This window comes from Eurosta solidaginis, chromosome 2, assembly GCF_040869045.1.
Source record: "Eurosta solidaginis isolate ZX-2024a chromosome 2, ASM4086904v1, whole genome shotgun sequence".
NCBI lineage: Eukaryota > Metazoa > Arthropoda > Insecta > Diptera > Tephritidae > Eurosta > Eurosta solidaginis.
In genome coordinates this window covers 256,657,107-256,672,707 of record NC_090320.1, presented here as the reverse complement: position 1 = coordinate 256,672,707, position 15,601 = coordinate 256,657,107, and the positions used below count along the sequence as shown (strand labels likewise).

At 42.4% G+C, this 15,601-nt stretch overlaps 1 pseudogene; it reads left to right on the top strand.

Annotated features, from left to right (window-relative positions):
• Nucleotides 1-1,177: 1,177 nt before the first annotated feature.
• Nucleotides 1,178-15,601, top strand: part of LOC137241843 (gustatory and pheromone receptor 32a-like) — a 63,812-nt pseudogene continuing 49,388 nt past the window's right edge.

Below are 15,601 nucleotides of genomic sequence, written 5' to 3'. Positions count from 1 at the left end.
CATGAAACCTTTCCTTTCCTTTCCTTTACCTTCCTTTCCTTCCCTTTCCTTTCTCGTACAATGGTCCTTTAATATTGTAACGAATTTAGTGAAATTCCGCTTATTCCAAATCTTCTGCTAACGTTCTAATCGCTAAACTGTTGAATAAAAAACTCCAATATTCAATAATGCAAAAATGGTCTTTATTAGACTACTTAACTTCACACAACCAATAGCGCGCTTAAATCAAACCGATTACTAATTACTCAGCTTCTGCTGCTTTTATACTGTCTTCACAAATATCTAGACATTTCTTCTTCTAGAGTCCTCTACCTGGTCACCAGCTATAAACTTACCAGCGTTAAACTACCGATGCACGTTTATAGCCTCTCGCATAGCCATATGCGCGTGTATATGTGAGTAATACTTCCACCGATGATTGCATACTTTTGTGAGTATCTCAGATATATGCATGTGAATTTGTAGTTTATAGTCTTTCGCATAGCCATATGCGTGTGTATATGTGAGTGCTACTTCTCTGATGATTGCATACTTTTGTGAGTATCTCTCCGCTGCTTGTATGTACATATGTGTATATATAATGATTGGTTTGTTTATGTACATTCAAGTGACTTCTTTGCATCGGCTTAGAGATGATAGTATCCCTTAGTGTTGCTAATATTCGTCACAATATGCTACGGCGTAGCAACTACACTTAAGCTTGCATTCTCTATTACCTAATATCACTTCCAAAGGCTACATTTGCGCTTAAACTTACCTTACAGTTACGCATCAAAAAAAAGAAAACTAGACACTGCTTTTGGATTGCCCACATAATAATCATTTGTTCATTTGGATATTTCATTTGGAAGTATTCACGTGGGGCCAACGTTAGCCATACCTTTGAGAGCTTATTTTGCTAATATTGGCATGAAAGCGACACGCGTACCAGCCCTTGCTATTCTAATTACATAGTACATACGTGCATTGCTGGTTTCAGTATATTTATTTAGTTTACATTAAAAGCTTATTACTTTGCAAAACAATAATATACCTTATATAATCAGTCACTTTGTGAGAGTGTTTAACGACAGTCTGAGTAGCACCACCAAACCGAAACCATACATTGAACTCACTTATATAATTGAAGCACTGTGGAAAGCGTGCTTGGCAAATCTAGCTCCAAGCGCCAAAGAATATGAAATCTCATAGAAGCGTTTCGCCGTCATACAGTGAAAAAAGCATAGAAACAACACAAGAAATTGAACACTCCGTACTCTCATACCTCAAGTGGCAACTACGCATACTTAAAACAATTGGTTTAATACCATTCTACGAGAGACGCAACCGTTATGAGATCCGAGCACCCAACAAAAGATGGATGCTTTTGAATAAACTACTAATTTGTATTAAAACAACTTTATGCTTGTTTCATATTTATATTTTGCTTTCACCAACAGTTCTACGATTACTTTTTACCGAAAGCAAAACGGATGGCATCTCTGATATGCTCGATTCGTCCTTCAGTGTGTTAAGTAATATGATCGTATCGTTTATGTGCATGAGGAATGCTAAGAAAATTATTAGAATATTAAATAATTTTTTGAAAATTGATCAACTTTTCGAAGAATATCCTGACTCGCCGACAGTGCAACAACAATATGAACATAATTATTTTGACATTTGCATGTTTGCAGTTTTCGGTTATATTTCTATTATAGCATTAATGTGTATCAAAAGTGTTATTGAATTATTCTCTATACATATTTTTTTATATATGACATTTTATCAGATAGAGAATGCTGCTTCTTGCGCCTATATTGTATTTATTTCTGGTCTTATGCATTTACTTCGAAAACGTTTTGAATTCATTAATCAACTGTTAGCACAATATAATCATAAAGTTTTTGAAAAAAACGCTTATACGCAAACAAATATTAGAGTGTCAACAAAAATGCATGAAAAACACAGTGAGGGGAATTTTCGTTTATTTGCCAAAGATTCCAAATTCTTTTATGTTTTACATAACGATTTGCTGGATATATTCAAGTTGATTAACAGTTATGCTGGATTTGCTATACTTGCATTCCTCTTGTATGTTTGTTATGCTTTGCTGAGTTGCGCTTATATCTCATCTCTAATTGATTTTCGAAATAAAGTTGATTTGTATGGTTTTGGTTGGGTTTTATCTTGGATACCGCTATATGTTGGGATTTTGATTTTGTTGGTGAACAATTGTGAAAACGCCACAAAATAGGTGAGGAATCGAAAATATTATAAGACAAAATAACGAATTTTAGTACTAGAAACATAGCAGTCTACACTTTTTTAAAACCTTTTTTGGATAAAAATTTTCTGGTACATTTAGAATTTTTCTTAAAAACATTGGTATTTTTAGTTTTCTTTATATGCTGTTCCTTTCCGTCCAAAAATTTTTAATAAATTGTTTACCTGTACAGACGATTTAGTGATGTGTAAACAATTTTGATCGGGGTGTGGGGAATATAGAATGTAAGCGTTAGTGCCGTCACTATAGCGTAATATGGAGACAGTTTTCGTGGTGGTGATATTAGTTAATATGAGCGAAATCAGACAGCAAGTCAAGAAAAGGCAAAGCAAGAAACGAAAAGGAAAGAACTCACAATCAAAGCTAAACTAAAGCTGGAACCGAACTCGAATGACGCATTATGGATGTTTTATCGAAGATATAATGGTTTGTAATCGATGGGTTTCGGTTTGTTATCGACGGTTTATGCACGTGTTATCCATTTCCTATCGACGAGTTATCGGTTTAGTATGGATGTCTTATCGACGAAGTATAGACAAATTATCGATTTGTTATCGATAACAACGCAAAGGATATCACATAGTTATCTATTTTTTTTGCCGAGCTTTCAAAACGTAATTAATTTACTATTCAAAAGCTATAGATCGTTTATCGAAAATTCATCGATATGATTTCAACAATTAGTCGAGGTATTATCGACGTAGAATGGATGTGGTATCGATTTGTTATCAATAACAATGCAAAGTATATCACTAAGTTATCGACTTTTTTTCGCCAAGTTATTGAAACGTTATTGAATAACTAACTTTTTTTTGATTTAGCTCAGGGCCGGGTTTTTTAAATAAAACACTTGTATGTGTATTTTATTCTTGGCTTTTTCAAACCACAGCTTAAGATTTCTGAGGATGACTTCAGACTGAAGTCGAAATATTGAAAAATAAAAACCTAAGTAAAATACACATCCAAGTAATGTATTTAAGAAAACCAGGCCTTGAGCTCAATCAAAAAAAAAAAAAAAACTTTATCATTTTAGATACTAACGGCCAAAAACGAGGGAGACAACTTTTTTGATTTACTATCGAAAAGCTAACGATCAGTTGTCGAAAAGTCCTCGATATTATATCAATAAATAATTAATTTGCTTTTGGAAACGTTATCGTTATGTCATCGATATGTTATGAAATGGTTACCGATATTTGATCAAAAATTAATGGATTTGTTATTGGAGTATTACCAATTTGTTATCGGCGTATCATCGGTTTTTTTATCGTAAATGTTTCGATTTATTATCAATTTTTTATCGAAATTTATCAATTATCTATCAAACAGTGTCGATTTTTTGAAAGGTTATCGATTTTTCATAAGTATGTCACCAATTTGTTGTCGGCGTATTATCGATTTGTTATCGACGACTGAGATACTCATAAGAAGGCGATAATAAACCGATAACTCTACGATAAAATTGGCTGTCAATAAATGAATAAATATAAATACAAGGCGCGATATACCTCCCAAGAGGTCGAGTATTTCTTCTAATTTCCGTCGTGATCCTGTTAATTTTTCTTACAAATTGGCTAGACGGGACCAATATGTTTTACGCCGACTCCAAACGGCATCTGCAAAGCAAATGAGTTTTCACTGAGAGGCTTTTCATGGCTGAAATACACTCGTAGTGTTTGTGAAATCACGGCAAACACTTTTTTCTAAATTTTTGATGTTGCCTTTGCCCGGGGTGTGAACCCAGGATCTTCAGTGTGGTAGGCGGAGCACACACCACGGTGGCCGCACGAGTAATGTAACAACAAATTTTTCGGACAACAAAGTATACAATTACTCGTTTTTGTACACATCTTATATACGAGAAAAAACTGCACCCGACGTGGGGCGTATCACATAAAAGTAATGTGTCAATAGAGTCACCAGAAATTGGTTCGACCAAACTTATTAAGAATCAGCTGCTTTATTATAAAATAACTACATTCTGTTTCTACATACTTGAAGTTTTTAAGAACCATCCCACTTACAGCAGTCTTAATATGTCAATTAGTGTAAGTGTAATACCAAAAAGCCTTCTTATAACACGCATCATCGGTCTTTAGTAATAATACCTATTTTGTTAGTCTAAAATCATCATCATTTGCATGCGATAGTGGAAACTTTGCAGTCCCTTACCATGGTTGGAAAAATGGAACATGTGCTCTGCACATTGCCTCCTTTTATCTTTCATCCAATATAATTGGGATATCTACCATATATGCTTCGAGGGTTGCGCTCACATTTGTCCCTTCGTCCGTCTTTTCGTTACCAGCTATGCTCACATGACCAACTGTTTGATGAATAAGAATCTACGAGTTCAAATTCAAGCGTAATAACTTTTCCTTTTACTTTTCAGGCAAATAAAACTTCACGAATATTGTCACGCATCTATGGCAAGGACAGAGAATATCAAAACATAGTAAGTAGTTACATATGATTTATATGAGTTAACCGGGGATTGCCCGTGTCGCTTTAAATGTATGAAAACATTTATTTCAAGCAATTTTTAATTTTATAATTTATTTAATAATTTGGGAAAAATTTAAACAACGTGACATCAAGACGGACAAGGCGACAGCTGTTTCGATTATACCTTGTAAATCTCTTCAAAGCCTTTTCCCCGGGAGTGGGAGTCGAACCCGCACTCCTATGGTAGTTGAAATGGTTATAAACGCATTCAGCTACGTCATGCCGTAGTTGTTGTAAAGTTTTTCCTAACTGCCTTCTTCGCATATATTATCTTCTACATATTACATAATTCGTATGTAGTTATGTGCTGAAGTTATGCATGTTTGTAAGGCGGTTTTCAGAGAAACTTGGTATTTGTTGTTGTTTTTGTTCTATTTATAGAACTACAACGAATTAACCAAATGTTGTATACTTATATGAGTTAACCGGGGATTGCCCGTATCGCTTTAAATACGAGAAGACAATTGGGAAAAACTTTACAACAACTACGGCATGACGTAGCTGAATGCGTTTATAACCATTTCAACTATCGTAGGAGTGCGGGTTCGACTCCCACTCCCGGGAGAAAAGGTTTTGAAGAGATTTACAAGGTATAATCGAAACAGCTATCGTCTTGTCCGTCCTGATGTCACGTTGTTTAAATTTTTCCCAAATTATTAAATATATATGATTTAGTTTAATGAAATAGTGTTTTGAACATTTCGTTGTCCTTAGATTGACGAATTCCTATTGAAATGTGTCAAACAGGAGGTGCGGTTCACTGCTTATGGATTTTTTTCTATTGACAATTCGACGCTGTTCAAGGTTCACTTAAACTTTAAAACAGTTTAGTATCAATATAAAAGATAATTATAATTATTTTTTTTTTTTATATTTTTAAGATATTTTCACTTGCCACCAGTTACCTTGTCATATTAATACAATTCAAGTGGTTGGAACTCTCAACGGGCAGGAAATGAAATTTCCATAATAAAGTGCCTAATGGTAGAGAAAAAAAATATAAAAAAATCTTTTAAAGTAAAAATTTATTGCATGCTTTTTTATCACGAGCCAGCCAGGTTGCCTGTGGATCTTGTCGCATTTCCGCAAATTACAATCTTTCGGACTGCCGCTAAAGCTTGAAAGACGTCTTCAATTGTAGAAAGTTACGTGGAATGGACTTACTTTTTCCTTTGCATGGTCAAAAGCTTCCCTTAGACTCTTCATGTTTTTTGAGACGTTGAAAGTAAGAAGCAATAGTCATCCGCCCCATCGTGGTGAATATACTTTGTACTTGCTCGAAGCAGGTGCTAGTAATCCGTTGACGTATACTCAAAAAAAAGCACTTGAACCCTAAGTGGAGTTAAGTTAAACGGATTATCCGACCCATAGAAGGCAGAGGTTTGGGCCGACCTCGAGTTAAAATCACTGAGTTACGATGATGTATATACGTAGTTTCGAACATGATTGACCTCGGCCTTAAATTAACCGTCTGAAGATCCTATTTACACTATGCTGAGATGTTTTCGCATAGTTCTTCTAAGATCTCGATAGTTCCAGCTGATCAAACTCAGTTGCAGCAGAAGGAGGACATGTATTTCATGTACCTTCGTTGAACAGTGTCCCATCAGAACTCCGAACAAGGAAAAATAAATAAGCCTTATTGAATATAAATATTGTCTTGGCAGATCACCTGCTTCACACTTGCAGCTAGAAGGAACTCTCTACACTAAAAGAGGAAGTGTTTTTCTAGCCTAAGCTGACCTGAGTTGAAGCCCAACTGTAGTGAACTCCAAGCTTCGTACAGTCACTCACTTCCAGTTCAATTACACGCATTCAGGCTAAGAGATACGCGCAACATATACATAGGATATGATCATACGGCGAAAAGCAGATGATGGCAATATTAAAATAATTCAAGGAAATCGCAAGCAAGGCCAGATACTCCCAGTTGACACTTGATCACTCCATTATAGCTCCTGAGACAAACTCCTCTCCCACATTGCCTTCCAACTTCGATCCATTCGTGTCTCAGTGAACTGATTCACTGTTCCAATTATGTCTCTGCACTCCATTCCTCTCTCTATCAGAGGAATGATCGTTGTTGTTCTCAGAGCTTAACTGATTTCACTCTACGCTCTTCGTTGTTAAACATTTTGGTATTGTCGCAGTATGCAGTGCGTTCCAAAGGACCGATATCTCATATAGTAGTTTTGACTTGAACATCAACTCACTAAGCCAGTGCACGGTAGGCATGAGATAATCCCAAGTCAAAAAACTTTGAGTGTGTAATTCCTTGCCACTTTTTTATTTGGTATTATGTCACAGCTTTTGTAGTGTCACAGTCCCAATTGGAATAAAATTACTCTTGAGCCTCAAAAGAACAAGTATAGATAAACACCTTAAATTCTGTAGTGTTTATGTTGGTGTAGCAGTGCTCTGGGGTGTACCAGAGTGAGAGCGGTGTTAGAAGCGTTGGTTCCACAATGCAATTAAAGATATGTTTGGTGTCATATGGGGACACATTACAAGCAGTACATACATTATGTATGTCGGGGTTGATTCTGGTTTGGTAAGAGTTCAACCTGTTACAGTATCCAAATCGAAGTTGAGCTAGAGTGACGCGCGCCACCCTAGGAAGAATGATTTCCTCTTTTGTAAGCTCAATGTATTTACCTTTAAGAACGGTGTTCGCCAGGCAATTCCTGGCATACAGAACCGCCGACGTTTTTGGTGGATATCACTGAGGTTCTGTTTGTGTTTCTCTTCTACATACGACTGTGTTCTTAGGTGCCGTATTTCCTAATAATGTTTACAGAGATGACCTCTGAAGCCAATCAGATGTCTGTTGGGGTGCCTAGGTTGCTTTGTATTCAGCAAAAACTGTTTCTTCAGCATTTCATTTTTTTCCCTAATGGGGAGTACTCTCGCTTCACTCTATATGTGGCATTTTGGGGACATAAGAAGACAACCCGTAGCGATTCTGAGGGCAGGCCTGTATTTTATTCCAGTGAGTAACCTTTAGACTTGTCAACCGTATGGGAGACACGTAGCATGCAAGCGGCCGCCCAATTGCTTTGTAAGTGGAAATGAGCCTCTTTTTGCCTTTAATTCCAAGTGCTGCCTGCATGAGATTCAATGATTTTGCTAGGGCTCTGGATTTTATGTAAAGTTTAGGTAACCGTAGTATTGCGTGAAATTTGATTTCCTTTAAGTTAGAAAAGTTTTTTCGAGCAACGGACACTACGGGAAACCTTTAGAATAAGTTCTGTCATGAGGAGTTTTTAGTGGCAACAATTTTCTTGTAGAAGAAACTAATTTGAAAGGTATTTGAAAGGTGCCGCTTTCCTTATACTACTAAAGGAGGGCCTTTTTCACTTGGGACTATGTCACACCCACTACAGTGTCGTAGTGACCAATAGAAAAATTGGTATTAGGCCACTTCGAACTATGGCAAGTGACCCTTTTCGAGAATCGCTAGCCTTGTCGAAGTGCCTCCTTTAGCAGTACAAGGCAACCGAAGCATTCCTAACACCATCCTCGACATTAAGTTTCCAAATGAGCTTCTCATCTACTGTAATTCATAGATTCATATCTAAATAGATATCCAAAATTTGTGAATTAAAGTCTGCAAAATTTATTATTTCCCCCAAAAAAGCAAAATATTCCAATGATTGTTTAAAAGTAAGAAGATGTTATCACGAGTAACAGAGGATGTTAGCAGATCCATGTAAGAGTTCGCATTAAAAATAAATAAATGCCAATACATTATAACAACAACAACAAGAAACAACAATACCAACAGCAGAAACGTTGCATCAGTAACAAAAACCTAAAGATTGCTGACATTCTAACTTGGGCAGTCAGCTTATGAGACAAGAAATGAAAGTCAAAACTTAATTGGATCTAACGTCAAGATAAGCATAAGATAAGCATAACACCAACAAGTATTGCTACGAAATTGATGTAAGCAATTGTCTATTACACAATGTATACTTAAATACGTTGTTATATAACAAAGTTCTTAATAGGCAAACCCGACCGACCGGTGTGTTCATGGTATGAACGCTATACTCGTACTCTTCACCATCCTTTCAAACTCTTCAATTTAAGTTTGTATAGCAGTGTATGTACGAGTTGGTGTCTACTTCTTTGCTGTTTCATTTGCAATCCACTTTCTTCCTATAAACGTAGCTAAAGACTTTTGCCTCTTGTCTTCCCCATTTTACTTGCATCTCCGTTGCAAGTTCTTTCGAATCATGCTAAATTACATGTTTGGCTATTTCTTGTTCCACTCGTCTTACTATGTACATTTTGTTCAATATACGCAACATATTCTTCTTAGCTCTGAATGATTTAGTTTCACTTTTTTTATTATTAGTATATCCTAGCCCCAACCCGTAATACCACTTTATTCTTCGTAAACGTGCCTACGGAGATACTTATCCTCGAGAAGTATCCTCATTCTTTCAAACAGACAGGCAGCCTTGCGTGCCAGGCAGTACCACACAACTACTTCTAAGCCTTTGGATGAATACATCGGAGTCCCACATAATCCGGGAGCCAAAAACAAGGTTTTCTGTGGACAGCACTTTCGTTTTCATTTTGTGCTCTGAATGCTTCAGGGATGTTAAGCATGATTATGTTATTCTTTTGGAGCCACAAGACGGAGCTCGAGTTCATCTATACAAATTTAGTATATAGTTTGGTTCAAAACCAGGGATAACCATTTAGTTGAATAATTATTGGCGCCACTTCACACGTATTATTATTCTCTTTCGTCTTTAGTTGTCGCTGTTCAAAACTATTCATCCCCTGTATTTGATTCTGCTTTAATGGAGCGTAGAGGATTCAGCAATACCTCGAACTTTTCACGAAATTTAGGTGGCGTCTCCAATCAAGTGGAAGCAGCTGGCGGCAATTGTAAGCATAAGTGAATCGCTGCATAGCTAGGATACACTTCCGGAAGATGCAAATAACAACCATTGATGTCTCCCCCATAGATTCGCATGCATCCATTCAGATACTTTTAAGACTTGTCTTTGCAAAAATCGAGCAGTGAAGCATTAGCTGACTTGAAGTTCCAGCCTTTTCCTTTACTATGCAACTATCATAGCTCGGATTATCCAGAAAACTAAGCCACTCAGCATGGATTTCTATCAGGCAGTGTGCAATCAATACTTCAATGGCCTTTTAGAGATGAATCTTATTGAGCGCTAATAGTTCCACTGAGCACATGGCATCAACAACTGGCCCGAACGATCTCAACACCAGGCAGAAGATGGTGTTAGCGTAACACTTTTTTTTGGGGGTTAAGATACTTGGCTTGGATACCATACGTAGTTCCAGGCTCTGGATCAGGGACTGGTATCAGTCTTAGACCGGCCATAGTGACGAATTATCACACGTGATTGGTTGTCACGTCCTGCACGAGGTGCCCCTGCTTCTACTGATAATGGCGGATCTAGAGAGGACAACTCGATAAAACCCGCACCCCAGAGTCATTGTGCCGAGCTCAGGGGAGGGAGGACCCTGTTAAGGGTCAAGATCGGTACTCAACGGCGACGAAATGGATTTTTAGGGACTTGATTTTGACTATGGCCCCACCATATGCCACCTTAGCAGGTCGGGGTGAAACCCTATCGAAATGGCTGGTAGGCTAATGCTGCACCTGCCCACGTCCCGTTAAAACCGTGGCGGGCCTCAAGGTACGTTCCGGCTCCGTCGCCGTTAAGTTGGCGGTGTAGGTGCGGTTGAAGATTTTCCCGCTTTGCGTCCGGTTTGGCTCTGAACGCATTACCCATAAGGTAATGCGTCAACCCTCGCGTGGCCTCCCTGCGCAGCATAGATAACCACGGGACCGTTGAAGGGCGACTACACAATTGGCTCCGGATAGCGGCCTTGAGGGGGGACTTCTTAGAATGGACACAAAAACGAACAAAAAGGAGGGTAGGGGTGACGGCGAAGGTCGTCATGGTGCGAGGGACGCGACAGGTGCGGAGAGTGTTCCGAAGCAGGTCGCGGCCAGCCGGGAAAAATCCCGGCGGGTCAAAAGGGCTGATCAGACGGATCAGCGCAGGGGTTTGGTTTCAAACCCCGTAGGTACGGGTAGTTCGGGTAGTGGAGGGGTGTCGAAACCGACACCCAATGCAGGCCCAAATGGGGCTGTGACAGGGAAAGGCAGAGGTCCGGCGAATGCGACGGACCAGCCCAGTACTAGTAAGGAAGCCCTGTCGCGAGGAGCTTTCCCAACGGGAGCCCTGGGGTCGAAGCCTGCCGGGAAAGGTAGGCGATCGACGCCGCGTAGGAAAGCTCTGGGTGATCGGCGCCTAGCTGAGAAGATCCTGGAGCGCTACGGCGGAAGGGATGCAGCTCAGGCTTCTGAGAAGCATTCCCGGACGCTGGAGTGGGCCAGGAGCGTCGTAGCTTGCGACGACCACACACCGGTGTCGAACGATGCGGGTGAGCAGCAGGGTTTGGGGGCTATGAAGCGGTAAAGGTCGGATGAGCGGAATGCCTCAACGACAAAAAGGGCCCGAGGAGGTGGGGACCGCATTTCGTTTAGCGAAATCGCTAAACGAGCGGGCTCCATCACCCTCGGGGTCCTGGATAGGAGTAGGGAGGATGATGCCATCTCCCGAGAGGAGTGGCCGTGGGTCGCCAGCGCCATATCAGCGGCCTATATGACCGCTGTTATGGAGAGCCCAGGTACGCGGCCATGCTTCGAATACTCGGGGTGGTATCATGGATTTAGACTGATTACTTGTGCTGACGAGCGGTCGGCCGGTATCTTTAAGAAAATAATTTCTTTGGTTGGGGAGGTCTGGAGGGGAGCCAGACTCGAGGCCGTGGAACGGAGGGATCTCCCCCTTCGACCGAGGGCTCGCGTGTGGCTGCCTGCCGGGCCATCTCAGCCGGAGAAAATACTTGAATTAATGCGTTACTGCAACCCGAACCTTCCGACGCATAACTGGAGGGTCCTCAGAGTAGAGGAGGCTGTTGGGCCACGTCGGCAAGTGCTGATTCTGTTAAACGCAGAGTCCACCGATCCTCTCTCTGACACGAGGGGGGTTATCTCCTATGGCCTCGAGCGTGTGGTTCTCAAAATCTACCACGCCGGTTCCAGGGGAGATGGTTCCTCTCCCCCAGAGACTGTTCGGGAGGTGGAGGCGTCCGCAGGGGAGCCAGTACCCATGGTTGTGGATGCTGACCCCGCTAATTTAGACAGCGAAAGCACTGTTGACGTCCCGTCAATAGCGGGATCTGTCATCAATGCTAGTCGTCTGGCTTATAGGGCAGAGGAGGAGCTCCTAGCCTCCGAGGGCGAATCATCGATGGCGGGATGCGTCATCAGTGTAAGTCGTCTGTTTGGGGGGGAGGAGGATCCGTCAAATCAATCTTCAGCATTCTAAGGCGGCTTCCGCAAACTTGTTGCTCTGTCTTGAGAAAGGCGGAGTGGATATAGTCCTTGTCCAGGAGCCGTGGCTGAGTAGTAACGGCGGAAAAATTTCTGGATTAAGGACGGGAAAATTCAACACCTTGGTGCATGGGGAGGCAGGTAGGCCTAGATCCTGTGTGCTTATTAAAAAGGAATTTAAAGCTTTTATTCTCTCTAATTTCAGCAATGCTGACGTAACCACGGTCTGCCTCGAGCGAGGCAGTAACGAATTGTGGGTGGTCTCAGCGTATATGCCCCATGGGGACGTAACGGGACCACCGCCTGTGATACTGGGCGAAATCACCGCTGAAGCAAGGCGGAGAGGTGTTGGCGTAATCATAGGTGCCGATGCTAATGCACACCATAGCATATGGGGGAGCTCGGATACGAACACCAGAGGTGAGTCTTTATTTACTTTTATTGTAGATGAGGGACTTTGTATATGTAATAGGGGGAATGACCCGACTTTTATTACTGCGGTAAGGGAGGAGGTCCTGGACCTCACCCTGGTTAGCAGAGAACTGGAAGATCGGATATCTGGCTGGAGGGTTCTCAACGAGCACTCTTTCTCTGATCACCGATATATTCAGTTCTCGGTGAAAGAAGAACGTCCCGGTAAAATATCTTTTAGGAACCCTAACAGTACCAACTGGGACTTGTATTGTAGGAAGTTGGGAGAGCTATTGCCTGAGGCGCCTATCGTTGGTTCGGACCTGTCCGAATCTGAAATAGACGGTCTGGTGGAAAACTTCACCTTGGCAAGCAATAGCGCCTTTCAACAGTCCTGCCCACTGAAAACTTACAGGGGGAAGGGCAAGCCGCCCTGGTGGTCTGATTCCCTTGACGACCTAAGAGTGTCCAGTAGGCGGCTCTTTAACAGAGCCAGGAGGAGTAAACTACCCTCGGACTGGGAGCTCTATAAGGTGAGTCTGGGGATTTATAAATATGAAATAAGGATAGCCAAGCGAGATTCATTGCGAAGCTTCTGCGAAAACGTAGATGGTTGCAATGAATCCGCGAGGCTTATAAAAATACTCTCTAGGAATCCCGACCCTCGGGTGTATCTGAGAAATGATGGTGGGGACTGGTCGATGAGTAACGAGGAGTCCCTGAGACTTTTACTGGACAATCATTTTCCCGATGTCCCAGTTGCGCAGGGATCTTCGCTTGCGTGGTCGGCGGTTGCTGGCCATGCAGAAATGCCTGCCATCCCACTACGGGAAAGTCAAATATCCTGGGCTATAAATTCGTTCAAGCCCTATAAGTCACCCGGCCCGGATGGCATCATTCCTGCGCAACTTCAAAGGCCTTTAGGGATTTCCTGCCGCTGGTTGGCCATTATCTACACTAACTGCCTCAGGCTTAATTATATCCCTAAGTCGTGGCACACGGTTAGGGTCATCTTCATTCCGAAGGCCGGCAGGAGCTCTCATGTGTCACCTAAGGATTTCAGGCCAATCAGTCTCTCGCCGTTTCTTCTTAAGACGTTTGAGCGGCTGATTGACCTGTACCTACGGGAAAGGATACCTGGGGGGTTACTGTCGGCTTCACAGCATGCGTACTGCAAAGGTAGATCTACGGAAACGGCTCTCCATTCGATTGTAAAGCAAATAGAGGGTCTCTAGAACATAAAGACATCGAGGGGGCTTTTAACAATGTCTTACCGGGGGCAATCGGAAGAGCTCTGGTGGGTTTAGGAGTCGAAGCGGCTCTGATTGAATTTATTAGCAAACTTCTATGCGGCAGAATTGTCGCAGCGGAGTGGGGAGGGGCCATAATTAGGAGGAAGGTGTGAAGGGGCACGCCACAGGGGGGTGTCCTATCTCCTCTGCTCTGGGTTGTGGTAGTCAACGAGCTTCTTGTGGAGCTGGAAGCCAAAGGTTGTCGGGTGGTTGCCTATGCAGATGACCTCGCTATCCTAGTCAGGGGCAAATTTCTGGGCACCCTGCGCGATGTTCTGCAGGGCTACATGGATACTGTGGCTAGGTGGGCTGAATCATGTGCATTGGCGGTCAATCCGGGAAAAACAGAATTGGTTCTTTTTACAAGGAGATATAAGATACCCGACTTCAGAACTCCTTGGATTGGAGGGGTACCGTTGGTACTTACTGACAGGGTTAAATATTTGGGAATTGTTCTGGACAAGAAGCTGTCCTGGAGGCCCAATGTGGAAGATAGGGCCAGGAAGGCCGCGGTTGCCTTGTACTGCTGCAGGGGGGCTATCGGAAAGAGATGGGGGCTCTCGCCAGGAGTAGTACACTGGCTTTATGAGATGGTGCTCAAACCGATTCTGCTCTATGGGGTGCTGGTCTGGTGGAAAGCACTGGACACGGCGAGCACCTCCAAAATGTTAGTGTCAGTGCAACGGACGGCGCTTATCGGTATCAGTGGCGCTATGAGAACAACACCTACCTTGGCACTGAATGTCATGCTGAATATACATCCAGTAGATATTGCGGGAAAGGCAGCCGCGGCCCGGTCGTTGGTCAGGCTTCGTGATATGGATTATATGCTTTCTGATTTCGGACGCTCTAGCCTTCTTACTAGTTTCGACTTTATCCCGGACAGGACGGACTATTGCATGCCGGTGGCCGCTCCCTATACAACCTTCACCTCAGTCATTCCCCCGAGGGAGGAGTGGAGAAGAGCAATTATCTGGGGCATGGGACCGGTTAACTTGTTCACGGATAGGTCGAAGTTGAACGGAAAGGTTGGCGGGGGGGTCTTTTGTCAAGAGCTAAATGTAAGCCGCAAGTTTAAGTTGGCTGATCACTGCAGTGTATTCCAAGGGGAAGTTGCTGCGATTAAGGATGCGGTGGATGAAATGCTATCCAGCGCTACTACGGTTAGGGAACTTAACATCTACTCTGATAGCCAAGCGGCTATAAAGGCCTTGATCTCAACTACAGTGCGATAGAGGGTGGTCTGGGAGTGCCTGACCTCACTTGCGATTGCATCGAATTATTATACAATTAAGATTATCTGGGTCCCGGGCCATAGTGATATTCCGGGTAACTGTCAAGCGGATCTCTTAGCCCGAATCGGTACAACTGAACCGGATGAAGATGGCTGTAGGGATTTCGGGATTCCGCTAGCCACCTGTGGATTGCTCTTCCATAGCTGGGCCTCGAGTCGGCTCAGCAAAGGTTGGGCGGACACTACGTCTTGCAGGATATCAAGATCTTTCTGGTCGAAAGTGGATGGCAGGAGGTCTGCTGAAATAATTGGGTTCACTAAGGCTCACCTATCAATGGTCATTGGGGTTTGACAGGGCACTGTCTCATGGGTATCCATGCGGTACGTCTCAATATATTTGAAACTCCATCCTGATGCAGCTGTATGGAGGATGATGAGCTGGAATCACCATATCACTTTATGCTTGACTGCATAGCTTTTGCCAGAACTAGGCGAAA